Source organism: Aegilops tauschii, chromosome 1 (genome assembly GCF_002575655.3).
Source record: "Aegilops tauschii subsp. strangulata cultivar AL8/78 chromosome 1, Aet v6.0, whole genome shotgun sequence".
In the NCBI taxonomy this organism is placed as follows: Eukaryota; Viridiplantae; Streptophyta; class Magnoliopsida; order Poales; family Poaceae; genus Aegilops; species Aegilops tauschii.
The window spans coordinates 299,738,948-299,753,817 of NC_053035.3; positions in this window are offsets into that span (position 1 = coordinate 299,738,948).

Here is a 14,870-nt window from a genome sequence, read left to right on the forward strand (position 1 = left end):
AATGTTCTAGTCCCGTACGCCGACATGTGGGACATCATGCTACCGGGTCCACGTGCCATACCGAAATACAGTGCAGAGCAGCAGGGGTGAAGCACCCCAGTCATGGCGCCGGCGTAGTAATGAGCAATGAGGCGTCAAATCACAAAGCTGCACCTTTCCCGCAGTTAAGTTGGAGGGACGAAGTAGTAATGCTAAAAAAAGAAGTTGGAGGAACGAAGCTACCATCATTTCACTCGTTGCTGAATCCGCTTCTCCCTCATCTTCTTCAAGTTTTTTTTATAAGATCCTCAAGTTAACCACGTGTTGCTTCTGCCGTTGTTCTGCCTCATGTGGGACGCGGATCGGCTTGGTAAAGCACTGACACGTGGGACCGCATGTTAGCAAACCGCCAGGCCAACGTCCTCTAAAAATAAGAAACCTCCCCCGCCATCCGCGCGGCAAAATCACCTCCTTTTTACTAATCTTGATTCTATAAATGTTTAGATCAATATAATTGAGATTTGTATAGATAGCACACAGGAGCAAAACCAAGTGGTACGCTTAAGGGAATCCACAGTGTGTAGCCAAATGCGAAAATAGCTTTTGGCATCGATGGGAACCATTGTGGACGGTGCTGCCAAAGCCAAGAAGATGGAACCGAAGCTCCCTGATTGATTGACAGAAGGAATAGAAAAATGCAACATCTCCCCTCTTGTTCCCGTGCTTGGACGCATGTACAGTATAGAGCATAGATTCTACTCCCCTATCCCTTCTATCACAAATCACAAAGCATTGAGGCGTCAAATCACAAAGCACGGACGAAGCAACCATCATTTCACTCTTCGCTGACTCCGCTTCTCCATCGTCTTCTTCGAGAAACCACCTCACCGCACTAAGCTGGACGGACGACGTTATTGTGTACTAGTAGTACTAGTACATATACACATCCTTTGGTTCAAGGGACTTCCTGGATGCAAATAAGGCGGTTGTCTCGGCTTGCAGGCGGCACTTGCGTCCGGTGGTCTCCCTCAACGGTGTTCTCCGTCGAATGCACTTCGTCAAACCACAACGTTCAAGATATCGTCAACGTCACCGCAATGGGGAAGGAAATCAAATAGTTACTACCTCCATTTTTTTGTACACAAGGCCAGTACATCAAAATTACAATTTGCAAAAGGCCACTAACACTAATTGAGGCACAATTGATGGGGTTTGCCTCGTACTAGCAACCAAGGACATTAATATACCCTTGCATGCATGCGGAAGTGAGAAGGTTGGTTTGCATGGCGCTGCATTAATCAAGCGATGAGGAGTGAGATGGTTAGCTCTTTGGGCTTTGCAGAAAAAATACGCATTAATTGACACGTCAAACGAGGATTTGTATCGATTAATCCCGTGAAGGAAAACCCCGCCTTTGTTTATTAACACCAGTACTCCTAGTACGTACGTACTTATCCTGTTTGGGTCTAGGCCTTGCATTGCCATACTTCGCCACACATTTTTGCCAAGCTTACCTAAAGTTTTCAAAATGAAAAGGAGGTACACTTGCGCACGGCTGTCGCGGTCGCAACGCACCCTCACACGGTCGCTCCGCACCCTCACACAGTCGCTCCTGCACGCCGCAAACCCAACGAAGGGAACGCACCCTCACTGACACGTGCTACCGCATGTGAATAAACCAAACTCAGCCATCCTACCGCTGACACATAATTTTCATTAATACAGTATGTTTATCCAACCGCATGTTGGGGAGGATCCGTACGGCCCGTGCGATGGTCAGTTGGGGAAGAAGAAGAGGTGGGAGAAGGGTTAGGAGACGTAGGATATTCATCCAACAGCCTGAAATGGTAGACTGACCCAAATGATGAAAGTCAGGCGACTTGCATAACAATATATGTGTTTACACATCAAAAGATCCCTAAAAACAACACATAAAGAAAAACTATCACTGCTCGTGGAACGAGACGGCCTCGTCGTCTTTGGCTGGCGGTGTGAACCAGCCGTAGCTGCCGACGTGTGTCTCTGCACCGTGGTTGTCCTCGGCCTCCAGCTACTCGTTCACGCCGAGTGTGCGGGCGCTCTGGACGGACGAGAGCACCGCCCGGTTCAAGTCGAGGACGTCCGGTTCCTCCTGCAGGAGGGCCTCGATGGCAGCGGCATCCGCGCGCTCCGCGTCGAGTTGAGCCTCTGCCGCCCGGTTCAAGTCGAGGACGTGCAGTTCCGCCTGCAGGAGGTCATCGATGGCAGCGGCATCCGCGCGCTCCGCGTCGAGTTGAGCCTCCGCCGCCCACTTCAAGTCGAGGACGTCCGGTTCCGCCTGTAGGAGAGCCTCGATGGCAGCGGCATCCGCGCGCTACGCCTCAAGTTGAGCCTACACCGCCCGGTTCACTTCCACGACATCCGGTTCAGCCTGCAGGAGAGCCTCGATGGTAGCAGCATGCCCGCGCTCTACGTCGAGTTGAGCCTCTGCCTCCCGGTCCTCCTTTAGTATTGCCAGGTTGAACCGTTGGTCCGCCTGCACCATGGCGGACCCGGACGCCGGCATGAAGTCGACGTCCATCGTCTCATACCCATCAGGGGCCTTCTGCTCCTTAACCTCCGCCATGAACATTGGATCTGCTTCCTCCTCCTCGTAGCTTGGCTCCAGAGAACTCAGGGATTGGCCAGCCGCAAAGTGTTCTTGGGAACGGAGGTCTGTGGCGCCGACCGCCGCCGCGATTTCTGCGTGGTGCTCCGGCATCAGCATCTTGTAGTACGTGATCTTACGGCGCACCATGGCTTTCCGGCGAACTAGGGGACGCTTGATGCGGGCTAGGGGATCGAAAGGTCGGGGGATGGGATGGAGAGGAGGTGTGCTTTTGGGGCAGTGGCTGGCGTATGCCGAGCAGCGAAGGTTCTGGTGTGAATAGTGGTTCTGGTGACGATCGGTCAATCGGTTTTGACTGTACATCGCTCTTGTCGCGTTCGCGTTGCACCCCGGCACACTGGACCCTCCACGTCGCTCACTGAATGGAAGGCGCTTCTTCTTGCATTTTCGCTCGCTTGTGGGACCACAGTTGAGAGCAAAACAATGCCCCTCCCCCTCCCCCGCCAGCGTCATTTATACTACCAGTCCCTCCGTTTTATGCGGAGTAAATAAAAACAGAGGGAGTATACTACGGATGAGGTCCGCCAGTAAGTGAACGAAAGGGAGGGTAAGGCAGGGATACCTACGTCAGAGGATCCACTTCCACTACTACTCCCTCCTTCCATCTACAGGGCCTAATGCGTTTTTCGAGGCTAACTTTGACCAAATGTTAGAGTAATAATATATGACTAGCAATGTGCCCGTGCGTTGCTACGAATCCAAAGTAGAATAGTACTTGTTCACAAACTTGAAAGAAAACACTCTTGTTTTGATATACATATATACCACTAAAAATATATTACGTTTCACTCAAAATATATTTCTCAGGTTGTTTTGATGAGGCGAGGGAGGGATGTGGTTGCTTTCAAGATAATAAGGGGTTTTCTTCAAATTTGAGCAGAGAAGTGGGCTATTGTTGCAAAAATGCCACAACTTACCTCGCAGCCATTAGATGTAGATCTAATGGTCAGAAATGACGGATGGCAAACACACCATCATCACCAACTGAGTCTTTTATAGGAGTAGAGACATGCAACTTACACAAAGCATACGGTCAAATTCGTATGTGAAAGGAGCTTCCAATGATATAATTTTCACATTATACATCTCATGTACTATTAATCTTGTCAATAGTCAAAGGCGGTTTTGAAAAATGCATTAGAGCATGGTTAATAATATAGCTAGCCGATGGCTATAAGGAACTGCCATGTCATCTATAGCCATCATCTATATGCACTCATACAGTAGTGTGGGCTATTTCCCGCAAAAAAATATACAAGGTTGGCTATTGTATTAGTACTTTTTTCCATCTCCTCTCTATCTCTTTCTTCATATTTATTGTATTTAACTAGGAATGCGTATATAGCTAGGCTCTTGCATGAGAGCTCACTCCCTTTACTTTTTCACATCTCTCTCCTCCACATAGGCCCTATATAAATGGAAGGAGGGAGTACTATGAGCACTGCATACTCTACTACAGATGTTGTCAGTACTCCACTAGTACTATTGTTTTAACAACTTTAGCTGATTGATCTACGAATGGAGGTATTCAAGCTTATTTTTGTTAACCGAGATGCAAACGACTAACAAACTGGATTCGAAGCCACCTGTCGTATATCTGCGGGTTCTTTCTATGGAGCCTTCAAATGCAATAGCTAGCTGCCCAACGGCCAATGCCACAGGCAAATCTCCATTTTCCAACTTATACAACTCTTTGGGGGTCCAAAGATACTCGCCAGACAGGGAGCTTAAAAAAAGTTACTATTGGACTGGCTATACGTGGCGAAATCCTAGTAGGAAGAGCATTCGCGAGAACAAGAACATTCACGTGGTTGAAAACAAATTGGAAACCATGTCTGTTTGAATACAAATCTAGGAGTACGTACGAATCTAATAATATTGATTGGGCGTTGTTGAATCTTGATACTTTTTTCTGTAAGTTTGATCAAAGTAGAGATACTTTGACTACACATAAAACTTATATGTAAACTACTAGAAAGGATCGGAGGGAGTATATTGTACGTTCAAGAGCGAAACGAACATTGAATACCCTTTATATATGATTTGTGGATGCTATGATCACCGATTGAAAATTTTGAATCCACCTTACGTATCACACATACAACCACTCGTTCTCTCTCGATTTCATCTCGGGGTCCAGAGATTGATTGAAAGAGGACTAGGGTGGGTACAATACGTTCGTTTTGCTTATGAACGCACAATATACTCCCTCTGATCCCCACAGACCCCCCCACCGCCGGCCATTTCTATCATAGAAATAGACCAAACCTTTATCTCCGTGCACGACACGCAAATTGATCTCTCAACATCAATCGATCTCATCAAGATGTGTCAGGGCATGAACCAATGGGATGTCAAAACTAAGACGGGAAGCGACACGTAGTGGAGGCAAAGTGAAACTTTAAACGAACCGTTTGTTTGTATGCATGTCGGACAAATTACAACATTGGAAATACAAGCATGGTCTAGGCCCACATGCAAATGATACTCGGCAGAATGTTCAAATGAGGCATGCGGGAGCGACACGCTCATCGTCGCTTTACACGATGGGTTTTAGTGTGCCGAGGGTGGCGTTAGCGCTGTGGCACGACCAGCAGATCTGTCGGATGTGGGGTTCCGGCAAACCCTTAAGGTTCGAACACTGCGGTGCGCGCGAAGTCTCTCCCTCCTACTGATCTACGCTCTAGCTCGCTAAGATCTTGCGGACGAACTCGACGAACTCGCAACACAGAAAGACACGAGGTTTATACTGGTTCGGGCCACCATTGTGGTGTAATACCCTACTCCAGTGTGGTGGTGGTGGATTGCCTCTTGGGCTAATGATGAACAGTACAAGGGAAGAAATGCCTCCTGAGGTTGCGGTGTTCTTGTGCTTGTGTAGTTGAGGATGATCTGAACCAGTTTGGGATCAGTTCCCTCCTACTGTGGTGGCTAGTCCTATTTATAGAGGCCCTGGTCCTCTTCCCAAAAATCGGGCGGGATGGGAGCCAACAACGGCGGGTAAATTTGAAGGGGGACAGCTAGTACAAGCTATCCTGACAAAAGCAGTCTTCGCCTGCGAAAAGCCCTGGGGTGACGCCGTCTTGGGCTCCACGATGACCTCCGCCTTGCCGTCCTCCTGGTCTTGGTCTTGTTGCACCAATATGGCAACCTTTCCTTGATGCCTCGGTACTCTTCGCCTGCGCTGGCCTCCTTAGCACCAAAGAGGAAATAAGGACGCTGCGCGCACCGGCGCCTGCCTGGCACCCGCCTGGTACCGTTCGTCATGGCTCACGTCACGAGAGCCTCGTGAGGTTTGCCTTGCCTTGATATCTCCGCTCCTCGTGAGCCTGCCTGGCTAGGCCACTCCAGAGGAGGTCTTGCGTCGTCCGCCTCGTGAGGCTTGGACCCTCGCGAGGGTCTTGGGTGCCTTTGTCGGGACCCCGATTCCAAGTCACACCGATCTAGCCTGTAACACCTCATATCACTTTGCGGCCTCACGCACGGTACTCCCACGGGTGTCAACTTACCATGGCCCGGGACCGTTTGCGCCTTTTGGCTCACGTATATGACAATGTCGCTAGCATCCATATGACAGAGAACCCGGGCCGACATGGCTAGTCGTGAACCCAAAGCGGCACTGACGTATGGGGACATGCATACATGAATCAACAACGAACGTGTCGGTCAGCAGCGTGCGAATCCGGGCTGTAGCACTGGGCTAACAGGACTCCGGGAACCCGGGCTGTAGCAGGCTAGGCAGGACTCCGGATGTCACCGCGTGACATTTCCCCGAAGGGACAGACACAGGAACGATATGAAACACATGCCGGCCAGTCAAGTGTCCAGAGCAGTAGTGCTGGGCTAGCAGGACTCCGGTGAACCGGGCTGTAGCGGACTACTATGGCTCAAGGAGGCACTAGACTACATTTCCCCATAAGAGAGGCTGCTAAGGATAGACAACTAGATTGTCGGATCCCACACATACCAAGCATTTCAATCATACACACAATATGCTCGATATGTGCAAATACAACATGGCATCACAACAAGACTCTACGACTCAGAGTATTTATTCATTAGGCTCCGAAGAGCCAGATATTACAAACATGGGTCTCATGACCCACATTCAGAGCATACAAGTCAAGGCACATGCGGAAGCTTAACATGTCTGAGTACAGACATCTACAAATGAAAAAGGCTGAGAAGCCTGACTATCTACCAGATCCTGCCGAGGGCACAAGATCGTAGCTGAGGTAACAAGCTAAACGTCGAGGTCCACACGGAACTACTAGCGAGACTGACGTCTCTCTGCAAAACATAAAATAAGCAAACGTGAGTACAAATGTACCCAGCAAGACTTACATCAGAACTATCTACATATGCATCGGTATCAACAAAGGGGGTGGTGGAGTTTAACTGCAGCAAGCCAGCTATGACTCGGTGGCTATCCTGATCTACGACTGCAAGTAACTCTTTTGAGGTGGCGCACACGAGTCCACATATTCACCATATCAATACTCCACTATGGATCCGCTCCCGTCTCCCTACGGGAACGCTATCCATAGCACTCACGCTTATCTTGCGCATTTTAGAGTATCCACTTTCACTTGTCTATGAACTGTACAGGCAACCCAGAAGTCCTTTACCGCGGACACGGCTATTCGAATAGATCATATTAACCCTGCAGGGGTGTACTTCGTCACACACGCTCTCGCCACTTACCACCATGTACACGTCGTGTACCTCGGCAACCTTCAAGCGGAAGCCTGGCGAGGGAGTCGGCCACGACCTGACTAACCACACAAGTCTCTAGTCCAGGTTTATCGCCTATTCGGGTTCCATCCGCAAGGATATCCGGCCGGGGTGTCGCTCACGGCCCCAAACGATGTGTGCAGGGTTCCCGAGCCCACCATCCGGGTGCCACTCGGTACACCAGGCCACGTGTGCCTAGTCTGTCCCAGGCCCACCTTTACCGGGTGCCACTTGGTAGACTACTAACACTACCTACAAACACCAGAGACTAGTTGCAACTCCTGGACAGAGATCGAGGCGGTTAATAAGCCGAGAGGGGTCGAGTTACCGGAACCCAATGTGTGGTAGTAACTGTTCATGGATCACAAACACAGAACTCAGTTCCTGAGGACGGTTTCAATGAGACAACCCACCATGTACTCCTACATGGCCTCTCACCGCTACCTTTACCAAATCGTGTTCACACACTTAGCTCTCAACAGTAGGACATGTTCACCATATTCCAATTCATTCCCGATGAATCAGACCTGACTCAACTCTAAGCAATAGCAGGCATGACAAACAAGCATGAATGAGTAGGCACATCAGGGCTCAAACAACTCCTACTCATGCTAGTGGGTTTCATCTATTTACTGTGACAATGATAGGTCATGCAGAGGATAAAGGGGTTCAGCTAACGCAGCAAGTAACAGATGAATCGTTGTTGTCCTAATGCAGTAAAAGAGAGCAGGAGCGAGAGAGTGGGATTGTATCGGAATGAGCAAGGGGGTTTTGCTTGCCTGGCACTTCTGAAGATAGCATTGAGTCTTCATTAGTGTCAACGATCACAACGTCGGAACAGCGTCTACTGAGAGGGGACAAACACCGGCAACAGAGAGGAAAACCAATCAATGCAATGCAACAATATGATGCATGAATGTGACATGGCAATATGCTGTGAATTGAGCTAATGCAGTTAGCAACAAGTGCAAGGGAGTCCATTTGGACCAAAGGTTCAAATGCAAACTCTAGTTTGAGCATTTAAAATGCCATTTGAATGTTTTCACTTATACAGCAGGTATAAGTTGGTTTTTCATGCATGAAAGTAGCATAAATGGATAGATTGGATTTTTCTGATAATTTTTCATATATAAATTATTTGATTTGGAGCTACGGTTGAATTTCTATGAATTTTAGAAGTTTAGGGCATTTTCTGAAATTCCTGAATTATTTCAAATCCAGAAAAGGATTAATTGCTTCAGCACTGCGTCATGCCTGTGTCAGCAGGTCAGCAGCGCTGACCAGGGTCAAACCTGACGTGTGGGGTCCACACGTCAGTGACACCTGGTGCTAACCCGCGTTGACTAGCATTTGACCTGCTGCGGGGCCCATTGTCAGTGGCTAAGGGCGGCTGAGCTGGCAGGGATTAGCGCTAATGACTGCGCCACGTCGGTCCTCGCCGGAGTTTCGCCGGCGACAACCAAAACTGTGGCGGCAACTCGCTGGACTTGAGCTACAAACGGCGGTTGGACGCGCGGAAACCACCAGGAGGTAGCCCACGCTCTTCCGCATCCAGGGGAGGTGTCAGAAGGTCGCGGGGTGGCCTGGTTCGCCGGCGGCGAGCACTTGGGCGGCCGCCAGAGTTTGGTGTGTGCGGCAGCTGCGGCTAGAGCATGTGGCGGAGCAAGTTAAGCAGCGGGGCGGCAGCTACGGACCAGTAGGAGCACAACCATGTGCTCGGACGCAAGCGTTGGGTGCCCTGGCCACGGCGGCGCCATGGCCGGCGACACGGAGCTCTCGGCTCGGGTGGCTAGACTAGCTAGAGGAGGGGATTGACTTCGGGGAGAGGGGGAAAACGCTCGGGGGCTCACAGCGGTGCCGTGGAGATGGCCAGCGTGCTCGGGGAAGTGTCTGCGACGGCGAATCGACCACGGGGATCACCGGACAGAGGCGGTGATGAAGACGACGGGGGCGGTGTTCTGCTGCTCCTGGAGTTGCGTCGACGAGGAGAGGAAGAGAGGGACGGCGGAGCTCGGGGATACGGTGGTTGGACGAGGCGGTCTCGGTAGCCACGGTGGACGGCGACGGTGGTGACGGGCGTGCTCGGTGGGCGTGAGAGAGCGAGACAGAGGAGGGGAACGGGGGAGAGGGGGAGCGGTCGAGGGGGGTGCGTGGCGACGCCAGAGGCGTCCAGGCCGTCGAGGAGGCAGGCAAGCAGGGTGGAGGTGGCGCGCGCGTGTGCGCGCACGGCGGCCACACGCCCTGCCTACTGGCCTGGGGAGGAAGACGACAGGGGAGGTGGAGGTGGGCTGGGCCAGCGAGCTGGGCCGGCTACAGGGACGGGCCAGGTAGGGCAGGTCAGTATTTTCCTCTCTCTCTCTTATTTGTTTCTGCTTTCTATTTCTTTCCTCTGTTTTGAATTAGTAAAAATGCTAATTCGTTTTGTTAAATCCTGATAAAAATTGTGGGCACTATTTGAATTATTTCCAACAGCCCCCAATTGTTTTCAGAAGTATTGAAGCATTAAAAATATTTATAGGCATTAAATGCTCCAATTCAAATACAATATGATTTAGCTCAAAAATCCATAAATGGCCAAGAAATATGCTCATCATTTCTGGCAGAGGTTTTCACCTTTATTAGAAATCATGAACATTTTCCATGACATTTTGGGTTCTTTGCACCAGATTTTATTTAAACCTATTTGAATTCTTTCTGGTGCTAGGGTTTGATCAATCCCCATTTCAGCTTTACATAAAATTTGAACATGATGCAAACATGACTAGCTAGCCTAGAGCAAACCAGAACTAGGGATGTGACAGCCTTGTTGACGAAGATGGGCCGTACGGCTTGCTGCTCGGCCACGCTGTGGGCCACATGCAGGCAAGTCTGGGGACCCCCGTTCCCAGAACGGCGACAGTTGCCCCGGGGCCCAAGGTCCGCTCGGGCTTGGCTTCGAGGCGAAGCCAAGGGTCAAGTACGGAGCACCGCGGGCCCCCAAAGCCTGCAGCCTCGGTTGACGCGTGGCGGTTGATTGGACGTGGGCGTCTCCGCTTCCCCACGCTGCCTCGGCAACTGCTTGCCCTGACAGAGGCTGGCGCGGGTAGTTCTTTCCTTCATTGCCTCTTCCTTGCCTCGCTCCAGATCCCCTTTCTCGCTCTTTGCCGCTGCTATCTCCAGATCTACTCCATCCTTGCACTGCATCTGCTGCCCATGGCGCCGCGCAAGGTCAAGACTTCCTCAGCACCGGCTTGGTATGAGCCGGCCCTCGAGGCGCCCACCGTCACGGAGAAGAGCCTCGCCTCCGTGCGCCTGCTGACAGCTGGCAAGGGCAATGAGTGGGGGAAGACGGAGCTCCGGCTCACGTCCGACGAGCCAGAGCCTGAGGGGAGCACCTTCTTCCCCTTCTTCTCGAGCAGCGTCACCGTCTGGCTGGTTCCTCCCTTCTCTGATTTCTTTTATGAAGTCCTCGACCACTATGGGCTGCAGGCATTGCATCTCCATCCCAACTCTGTCCTCCTCCTGTCCATCTTTACCTTCTACTGCGAGGCGTACCTGGGCGTTATGCCATCCGTGGCGCTCCTTCGCCATTTCTTCTTCCTCCGCGCCAGCAGCGAGCACACCTCAGGGTGCGCTAATTTCATTGCATGCGGCAAGGCCAACTCGATCTCGAGCACCGGGAAGTGGGCCGACAACATCCGATCCAAATGGGTCATGATGGATGCCCAGCGCGCCGATCCGCGTCTGGCGTTGCCAACAGCGGGGCCCCCTCCCAACAGGGGGTGGCCCAAGGCGGAGCTTGTCGATGAGCGGGCATCATTGGTGTTGGGGCAGATGATGACCGACCTGAGGCCGGGCAACGCGAGGGCGGCCTAGGTAACGGGGGCGATGCTCCTGAGGGAGTTCTTGACGCTGCAGGTTGCCCCACTCCAGGCGCGCACGTGCCCCCTCTGGGAGCTTGATGAAGAGGAGAACAAGACCCGCGTGAGGCCAGGGGACCTGCCTGGCGATGAACTGGATGCCGTCCTGCGCCTCATAATCGGGGACAACCAGGAGTACCCGCATAGCGCTTTCATTCCCCTGTTCCAACGCAGGGACCGGGAGGAATTTGTCGCCTCCAGGCCGACCTTTGATGCACGCGGGCTGGTGCCGCCAACGCCTCCGGGAGTTCCTACGGCGCAGAAACCGGTGGAGGTGTCTTCTGGTGAGTCCCGCGGAGAGGGAGAAGAGGAGGAGGACTCGGAGAACACTCTGGAAGAGGTGGGGGAGACTTCCCCCCTAAGCAAGGCCGAGATTCTCCGCGCCCTTCCTGATGATGCCGGGGCCGACGCCTTCCAAGGGGAGAGAGAGCAACCCCTTATCCCGACGAAGGGTAGGTCGTCACTGGTAGCCCATGGTGCCGCCCCCGTCCTGGCGCCTCCTGGGGCTGGCTCCAGTTCTGTCTCTACTCCGCCTGGAGCCACCGGAGCCCGAACGCCTGCTCCTCAGGTCCCGAAGTTTTCAAGCTTCAAGCTTCCCAAGCGGTCGGTGGAATACATCGCAGTGGATCGGTAAGTGTCTTAAGCTTCGCCTTGTCCTTGTTTGTACTCGTTGTTTCCTGATACTCGCCCCTGGTTGATCACGACGACATCTTCGACGAAGAGGAGGAAGGAAGACGCAGCGGCCGTGCCTCCCGCGGAGAAAGGAGGCAACAGCGCCCGCATCTCCCCGCCCCGATCGTCCTCGCGAGGCCAAGAGGAGCATCGCCGCGTGGAGTCAGCCCCCATGGCCCCGCTGGCTCCGGAGGTGCCAGTACTTGGCGCGGCTGACGAGGTCCCAGCTGCTCTGAAACCCGCGGTCTCCCAAGCCCTGGTGATGATGTAGCTTCCTCCCACTACTGCATCTCCACTCCCTGGTCCTTCTGCTCCTGCCGCCGTCTTGGAGCGTGCCCTTTCGGAGATGACCCAGCTGCAGGCGGATGTCCTGAGCGCGGACCCGCGCCTGGTGGCCGGGCGTCTGGAGTTGGCCTCTGGCTGGCATCACTTCGACCTGGCAGTTCGCGCAGCGCTGGGCCAGGCTGATGCGGCTTCCGAGAAGGAGAAGTAAGGAGCCGCCAACGCTTCGGCCGATCGCGAGGCAGCGCTAAAGGACGCCAAGGCCGCCCGTGACCACTGCCAAGTGCTGGAGGGCGAGCTGCAGAGCCTGCGCGACAAGTGCGCCGAAGAGGTGCGCTGCCGCCAAGCGAAGGAGGAGGAGATGAAGGCCCGGGAGGAAGCCGTCAAGAACCATGATGCTGAGTTGGCGGAGCTGGGGAAGAAGCAGGCCGCCGAACGCAACCGGTTGGAAGAGTTGGAGTGGAAGATGGGGACGAGGGAGGCCGAGCTTGATGCCAAGGCGCGAGTCCTGGCGGAAGACCACGTGGCCTTTGCCGATCTCGAGAAGAGGTCTCGCAAGGCGCTGAAGACGCTCTACGAGCACGGCCTGGAGAAGCCTCTGGACACCAACGAGGACGGCCCCGCCCAGCTGCTTCCTCTCGTGGTGAAGGCACTTGAGGAGGTCGTTGATGGTCTCGGTCCCATGGCGGAGCCAGAGGCTCACGTCCTGTCTTCAGCCGCGCTGACTCGCGTCTTTAGCCACCTGCACCTTCGCGACCCCAACGCTTGCCTTGATGAGCTGCTGGAGTCTGTAGCTGAAGATCAATACAAGGCGGCTGCCGCGGCCGTGCAGGATCAGGTGGGGGCCTTGCTGAGGAGGTTCCGCGGCTTTGTCTCCGCTCCTTTGTCTGGCGTCGTCGACCTTGCGGCTGGAGGTGAAGACAAAACCGCTCACGAGGTTGCGCCTTCCGCAAGCGACGGCGACGTCTAGAGGTGACCCGCGGCCATTCTTCCCGTTCCGTTCCTGCGACATGTATCAGGCCTCGTGGAGGCATTTAGACTTTTTATTTGGTACTGTGAGGACAATATGCTTGTAATATTTCCTTCAAGATTTCGCAATTTCCCTCCTATTTGCTTTGCGTTCTGCGTCGGCAGAGCCCGGCCCCACGCATACCTCAACCGCCATTGGGCCGACCGGAGACCAGGACGGACCAAGGAGTGAGGGGCTACATGACCAGTTAGGCTCCTGAGTCGCGATGCTCAGGAGTCCCCCTTGACGTGCAAACAACATATAGGGAGAGTTCGTGGGGGTAGATTAATGTTCTACGTCGGCAGGGCCCGGCCCCGAGCATACCTCAACCGCCATTGGGCCGACCGGAGACCAGGATGGACCAAGGAGTGAGGGGCTACGTGACCAGTTAGGCTCTGGAGTCGCGATGCTCAGGAGTCCCCCATGACGTGCAAACAATTCCCATACCTGCCCTCGCCGAGGTCTCGGGAGGGGCGCGCGATGCCCAGGTCCGGGGGACCTGGTTAGGTGGCGTGCGCTTGGGCGTGACCCGAGCGCAGCCCCCGTGCCCAGCCCCCATGCGTGGCTTTCCCGAGGGGAGGCGTTGCGGTAAGGCTGGGCGCTGAGCTCTGGGCTCCCTGAGGTTGGCACGACCGTGGGGTCGCCCTCAGTTGTTTATCACCAGCGCGGAGCACAGTGCTTTCGCTTGCGCACGGGCATAGCCGCTCCTCGGTAGTGTCGATAGCTAGCGCGGAGCATGGTGCTTCCACTTGGGCGTGGGATGGGGCCCCCCCTCCGGGAGGAGCCCCCGGGGCGTGTACAGCCCCGCCCTGACACGTGGCTTGCACGACATGGCTGCGAGGTGTATCTGGGTACTCGTGAGCCAGCGCGGGACTCACGAGGCCCTACCTCAGGGCGGGTTGCGCCTGGTCTTGAGTCTTGGTGAATGTGTGTTCCTGCAAGGTAGTTAGATGCAAGCACTCTACGTCCTCAGGTCCTGGCCCCCGAGCGAGCTCAGCCGCCACTGGTATGCCAGGTCACGATGCCGTGGTCAAGGCCAGGGGGTGAGGGCTGGAGAGCCAGTAAGAGCTCCTGAGTCGCAATGCTCAGGAGCCCCCCTTTTAACGTGCAAGCGAATTGCATAGGACGAACAGGCCCGTGGCGGGCGGCAATCGAGCAGGCGATAGCCATTGGCAGGTTAAGCATGAAGAGCAGATCAACTTGGATAAATGCAGGAAGATACATGCCACCGGGTCTGGCCCGAGCGGCATAGGGATGATGCAGCCCGAGGGGCGCCCCCAGCAAGGTAAGCTAAATACTTAAGCAAAAGGGATACATGCCACAGGGACGGACCCATGTGGCCTGGGAATAATCCGGCCCGAGGGGCGCTCCCAGCTTAAACGAACTTGGAAGATGTCACCTGGTTCTGTAGACGAAGTAGAGTTGGTGCAGCTGAAGCCGCGCGTTGAAGGAATGGCTCCTCATGAGCCACCGGGACCCTGAGCCTCGGGAGGCTCTGGGGGTTCACGAGGTTCCCTGAAGACCGTCTCCAGCTCCTCCAGGACGGCGTGGAACCTGGCCTCCTAAGCCGCCAGGACTCGTCGCATGTCGCGCTGCTAGGCCAACGCCATGCTCGGCAAGCCGAAGGGCATGTGAACGTAGCTGTGTG